The 6,738-nt window shown below is 42.1% G+C and overlaps 2 non-coding genes across 2 annotated transcripts; one reads left to right on the plus strand and one right to left on the minus strand.

Moving 5' to 3' along the window:
- The first annotated feature begins 775 nt into the window (after positions 1-775).
- LOC112760145 (small nucleolar RNA R71) lies at positions 776-879 on the plus strand. Its single transcript, XR_003180597.1, has one exon. It is a non-coding gene; the product is annotated as a small nucleolar RNA R71 (small nucleolar RNA).
- Positions 880-4,355: 3,476 nt separating this feature from the next.
- Positions 4,356-4,427, minus strand: TRNAN-GUU (transfer RNA asparagine (anticodon GUU)). The gene has a single exon. It is a non-coding gene; the product is annotated as a tRNA-Asn (tRNA).
- Positions 4,428-6,738: the final 2,311 nt, after the last annotated feature.

Genomic DNA, 6,738 nt, shown 5'->3' on the forward strand with positions numbered 1-6,738 from the left:
GGCCTGTTGAGATAGCTCTCCTACTTGAGACTCCATCCTCTTGAGTTTTTCACCATGGTTTCTTAAGGTAGCTCTCACATCATCCCTGAAGCTTTTCAATTCGGTTATGTCTTGACTCATGGTTGCCATCATTCCTTCTATCCGGTTTAATTGATCTTGAAATTGTTGGTTCGGATTAAGTTGGGTAGGTTGATTATTTTGGCCATGATATGATGGTTGGGAGTAAGTGTTTTGTGTGGCTTGGTATGATCTTTGGTTGGAGTTTTGGTATGTGGAATTGTTATGTTGGTTGTGGTTGTAAGGTTTGTGGTTTTGTGGTTGGGTTTGTTGGTTCCCCCACCCAAAGTTTGGGTGGTTTTTCCATCCTGGGTTGTAAGTGTTGGAATGTGGATCATATGATTGCCGTTGTTGGTTTCCCACATAGTTGGCCTCTTCCCAATCACCTCCTTCAATGCTTACTTCCTCTTGATCTTGTGTGTGTATTGCAGCCACTTGCTTTGTTTCTAATTGCCTGGTAAGCTCTGCTAGTTGCTTGGCAAACACCTTGTTTTGGGCTAGAATTGTATCAACATGGTTCAGCTCCATGACTCCCTTAGTGTTGTGTCTCTCTGATGCATAGTAGTACTCATTCTCAGCCACTGTTTCAATCACTTCAATGGCTTCTTCCACAGTCTTTTTCCTGTTCAATGAACCTCCTGATGAATGGTCTACAGCCTTCCTTGATTCATAAGACAGTCCATCATAGAAAATATGCAATTGCACCCAGTCATGGAACATGTCTGGTGGGCATTTCCTTGTCAAATCCTTGAATCTCTCCCATGCCTCGTAGAGAGTTTCACCATCTTGTTGTCTAAACGTCTGAACCTCAGATCGAAGCCTATTGACCTTTTGTGGGGGGTAGAAACGTGCCAGAAACTTGCTTTCCACCTCATCCCAGGTTGTTAGGCTCCCCCTTGGGAATGATTCCAGCCACTTAGCTGCCTTGTCCCTAAGTGAAAATGGGAACAAAAGCAGTTTATATGCATCTTCCTGGACTCCATTGGACTTCACAGTGTCACAAATTCTCAGGAATTTTGTGAGATGTTGGTTTGGGTCTTCATTAGCACTTCCACCAAATGAACAATGATTCTCCACAAGTGATATTAGCTGTGGTTTGAGCTCAAAATTGTTGGCCTGAATGGGTGGTTTCTGGATGCTGCTACCACAATTCCCAGAGGTTGGGTTTATGTATGAACTAAGAACCCTCCTCTCAGGAATGGCATTGTTTCCATCAGCTCTCTCATGGTTGTGAACTTCTCTATCCATGTTGAGATCTAAAGCTTCCTCAAAATTGTCCTCAGATTCTCCTTCAGATTCCTCTTCTCCCACTACTCTCTTCCCTCTTGCTTCCCTTCTAAGTCTATGAAGGGTCCTCTCTGGTTCGGTATATGGAGGAGTTGATGTCTCTCCTCTCCTACCTGTCATACAAGAACACAGCACAGGCAACAAACAAGTGAAATACTCTTGGTTAATGGAAGAGTATGGTTAGAGCAATTGAGGAATTAATTCAAACAGTTAGTGAGTCAGTGAGTTAGTTGCTTGAATTTAAAGGCATAAAGAAAGAAAGCATGTAACAGGGTGCAAAAATTAAAATTCAACAAGTAACTTGTACTGAATTAATCAAAACAAAAAAAAATGCTCAATCTAGTTAACTTCCAATTTGAGAATTGTCAATCGAAAACCAATCCCCGGCAACGGCGCCATAAACTTGATGCGCATAAACTTGTTATGCTACGATTTAGGAAATTGCACGATCGGCAAAATTCCTTCCGGCAAGTGCACCGGTTATCGTCAAGTAAAAACTCACAATAGAGTGAGGTCGAATCCCACAAGGATTGGTTGAGTGAGCAATTCGGATTAGAAGTGTGTTCTAGTTGAGCGGAATCAAGATTTAGATGAGAATTGCGGAATGTAAAATTGGCGGGAAACGTAAATGACAAGAAATTTAAATGGCGGAATCTTAAATTGCATGAATTAAAGAGCAGAAGCTAAATTGCTGAAATTAAAAGGGAATGGGGGTGATTGCATGAATTGAGTTGCAGAATGTAAAGAGAAAGTGGAAATCAGAAATGGGGAATTCATTGGGTAATAGGAGATATTGAGATCTCCGAATCAAAACATGTTTATCTCTTCCTCAACCAATGCGTTCATTGAATTTTGCTTGGCAATCTTATATGATTGGATCCCAATCCCTTGGTTTAAATGTTCATAAGAAGAGATGATGCTCGATCACTGATTATACCACACAGTTTCATGAACCACAATTTGGTAGGATTACATGTCACAATATCCATCCAAACCCCAATCCAATTCACTGTGAGAAAGCTTCTCTAGCATGAATCCTCCATTCCTTTCCCAAGGTTCCGAAGGATTCCAATTATGGGTAGTTTCTTTCCCAAGACAACTACCCAATGGAATTAGATCGAGAAGCTTTCTAACAAAATTCAAGAGAAAAGATTGAAGAAGAAGATAAACTATTATTGATTCATTGAATTACAATAGAGCTCCCTAACCCAATGAAAGGGGGTTTAGTGAGTCATAGCTCTGAATTCAATTACAAAGATATGAAAACTAGCTAAAATGAATAGTCCCAGTTCTTCCTAACTTAAATTCTATCCTATTTATACACTTTCTATATTGAGCTTCTGTTATGTTTCTTGGGCTTTGAGGCCTCTCCCTGCTTTCCTTTTGCTTTGGGTTTATGATCCATAATCTTGATGAGGCTGCTGATCCAAATTCTGTAACATTCATTGAGCCAACTTAGTGATAATCAAATAATAATACATGACTCAACAAATTGAAATTTCAGACTCATCAATCCTTCAGGCCCAATCCCATAAACCATGATATTCAATTGGGTTTCATGCCAGAGTAAGTTTAAGTTAATGTTTGTGCTTAAAGACTAACTTAAACCGCAATATTTTTGGCCCAGAAACCTTTTCCAAGAGTGGCGTTTAAGTTGCAGTTTAAGCTTAAACTGCAGCTTAAACGCCAGATACTTCCAGTGAAGCCTTTTGTAGAAGCACGTTTAAGCTTCAGTTTAAGGTTAAACTGAAGCTTAAACGTGGAAATGGAAGAAGGCAGCCCTGGAGAGTCATGTAGTCGAACACGTTTAAGCTTCAGTTTAAGGTTAAACTGAAGCTTAAACGTGGAGATAGGAAGGGCAGCCCTGGAGGTCGAACACGTTTAAGCTCCAGTTTAAGGTTAAACTGGAGCTTAAACGTGGAAGAGGAGAAAGCCATCCTGGAGGTCGAACACGTTTAAGCTCCAGTTTAAGGTTAAACTGGAGCTTAAACGTGGAAGAGGAGAAAGGTAGCCCTGGAGGTGTCGAACACGTTTAAGCTCCAGTTTAAGGTTAAACTGGAGCTTAAACGTGGAAATGGAGAAAGCAACCCTGGAGGAGAAACTTGGTCGAACACGTTTAAGCTCCAGTTTAAGGTCAAACTGGAGCTTAAACGTGGAAGTGGCTCCCTGGTGCTTTTCCCCTTTCTGGCGTTTAACCTCCAGTTTAAGGTTAAACTGGAGGTTAAACGTGGAACTTCCCCCCTTGGTGCTCTTCTCACTTCTGGCGTTTAACCTCCAGTTTAAGGTCAAACTGGAGGTTAAACGTGGACATGCTTCTTTGGTGAGACTTCCATTCTGGCGTTTAACCTCCAGTTTAAGGTTAAACTGGAGGTTAAACTTCAATTCCAGCATTTCTTAGCCTTCATGATTCTGGCGTTTAAGCTCCAGTTTAGGCTTAAACTGGAACTTAAACTCCACATGTGATATTCAAGCTTCCTTTATTGACTTTGTTGCTTCCTTGCCTAGCCTCTTCTTCCCTGAAATCATCCAAACAATTGCATCAAAGTCTTGCACAATTTCATGAGAAATCTTCCATTCATAGCATTCAAGTAATATAACTAAAACTCATGGAATTTGCATCAAAATCATATTGTTTGGATGGTTCATTGCTTTGTTATTCTTTTAACCATTCTTGGTTACTTTAAGCTCAAGAAAATGCATAAAACCACTAAAACTAACAGAAAAATACTAGTGAAACTAGCCTAAGATGCCTTGGCATCAGAATGACGCTAGTGGAGACAAATTCCTTCCGGCTAATGAAGATACTACTCAAATCTTCCCAGTGGATCCTTCTTCTCCCTAAGAATTGAACGAACCAAGTTCCAAGAAAAATTCTTAGGGAGTAAGAAATAGAAAAAAACCAACAAGAAACTTCCCACTTTGGATGTCCCATAATTCTGCTAGTTTAGAAACAAAGGGGAAGGCTACAAATTACATTGGTCGCTAGGTCAGAAAAGCAAGAACTCCAAATTCTCCCCAAGTAGGATTTGAACCTACGACCAGTCAGTTAACAGCCGACCGCTCTACCACTGAGCTACTGAGGAACAAAGGACTAAAGTTAAGGAAGCCGACTCTCGTTCTTTGGACACCAACCTATGACCGAACAAAAAAAGGTTCGTCACTCTTTTTCACATACACCGGGAGAAAGGGTTACGATAGCAAGCCCCTCCTCGGCCGGAGAGCCTCCGGGACAAGGGGGCGCATGCATATAACGGAGCAACCATCCACTCTTGAGATTTGTATTGATCAATCGATCTCCGCGTCCTGCCAGTTCGCTAAGTAGACTCACTCTCCCGAGGGGCTACAAAGGCTGGAACTATTCCTGTCAAAAACAAAGGACCTACTTATCATCCTAGGAGTTAGCAGGTATGATTGAGTCCCCTCTCTGTCTGTCTCTCCGAGTTTCTACTACTAAGTAGCACTTCTGCTATTCAATCATAGAATCGATTCCAATCAAGCTGAAAGATGAAAGAAACCCTATATTATTAGTAAGCTCTAACGCCCTTCCTTCAGCCGGCTCCGCCCCATTGTTGACTTTTATCAAATGGATATTTAGGGATCTCTCTTGTTCATAGATCTTGAAACCAGATCCATATCCATTTCTCAATATATCTATCTTTCTATCTATCGATAGATATATTGATATAGATCTCTATCTGGATCTATCTCCATATCTATCTAAGCTAAGAAAGAACCAATACTTAAAGGGCGTAACCAACGGAAGGTTCTCACCCTGTCCCCGACATTGTTCTCCGACGATGCCCCGCAGAATGGATAAGCGAAAGGGGCCTTCTCTTTCTTTCTTCAATCGTTCCGATCAGGACAAGTGGGTTGGTTTCGTCCTTCTATCTACGCAATTCTCTGTCTTCGTTCGTGATCATGTTGGGCGAAAGGTAGTTTGTTGTAGAGGAGCGGCTGTGAAACGGCGATTCCCCCCTTTCCATTGAAGTGGGGGCCTCCTTCCCCACCATTTTTCCTATTTATTATGGATAGGGATTTTACCGATGCTGAAGGTAGCTTGCTTACCAGGCCACCCACTTTAGAAGCTAGTCGCCAGAAAGAAGCGGCGAGGACGCGAAGCTGTCGTAGAAGCTGCCCTCCCCCCCTGTAGTCGAAGTACTCGGCACTACTTTAATTCAATTCAAAAGGTAACGACTTTTTCCGGTTTTCGCAACCGTAATCATTTGTCACTCCGATTACTTCATCCATAAACCTTTTTTTTTTCAATAGCGGTACGCTATAAAAAAAGTAAAGGATAAGCTTGCATTCTAGAAGCGGTAGCTTCCCGCCTCCTTCATTTCTACAGCCTCCTTCGGTGATAAAAGTTCCCTTCCCTTTTCTAAAATGCCCGATTGGTCTGCCTCAACAAATGTACAAAGTGGACCGCTGTTTGGTTGGCTGACCCTCTTCTTACCATTCGGGTTGGGTTGACCCAGAAGTCAAGTTAGAAGGAATGGAACCAATGGAGAGTCGTCCGCAGTTCACACTTGGGCAAAGACGACTGACTTTGTTTGGAAGCGGAACACGAACCGATTTCCGCTATTCCGGGTTCTTATTGAGCGTAGCGAAATCAAGGTTTATTATAAAGTCAGCGAAGTTTCTATGGTGTTTTACCTTTGCGTAGTCTCGGTCCACAGTGGAAGGCTCCGTACCGATGCCTCACTACTACTTAATTAATGGCTAAGCGATTTCATAACCTGAGCTTTCCTTAACCAGCTGACCTTACTTCGTAACCTTAACGTACTTTCTTTATTACTATATCATAGGCCTTCGCCACTTCAAATGTTCGCCCTTTCTTTTTTTTATTAGAAAAAAACGAGGCCTTACTTATTCTGTTCAGGGAGGATGAAAGACAAAGAAAGGGATCGGGGGGCTTATTGATCGGAGAAAGGGAAGAGACTTATTGGACCTAACTGAGAAGGAGACAGAAAGGGATCACCTGACCTTATCTTGAGTGAGAGAGGCTAGTCGCAAGGCAGAAAGCTTAGTCTCAAGTCTGAGGGTGAACGAACGGGATTTCTATTTCATTCAGAGCCCGGCCAGTGACAGAAAGAAATACATTGACAGACGGAGTCACCGACCAGAATGACATGTATCCGAAGTCCTCTCCACCGGATACTGCCCTAAAACAATCCTAAGCTTCAAGCTCATCCAGAAAGACCCCAAGCCCACTAGCGGACTACTGATCCTATTAGAAAAAAGAAGACGAGACTCGTGCATGTGGGGTGGATTCCCTTTTGTAACTCAATAGGTGATTTGCAGCAGCTACACCAGGGGAAGAGTGGGCATCTATTTATCTATTACTTTCTCTTTGACATCGGATTGAGACTTGAAGCTTTAGCCTGAAGGAAGACA

Source organism: Arachis hypogaea, chromosome 16, assembly GCF_003086295.3.
Source record: "Arachis hypogaea cultivar Tifrunner chromosome 16, arahy.Tifrunner.gnm2.J5K5, whole genome shotgun sequence".
NCBI lineage: Eukaryota > Viridiplantae > Streptophyta > Magnoliopsida > Fabales > Fabaceae > Arachis > Arachis hypogaea.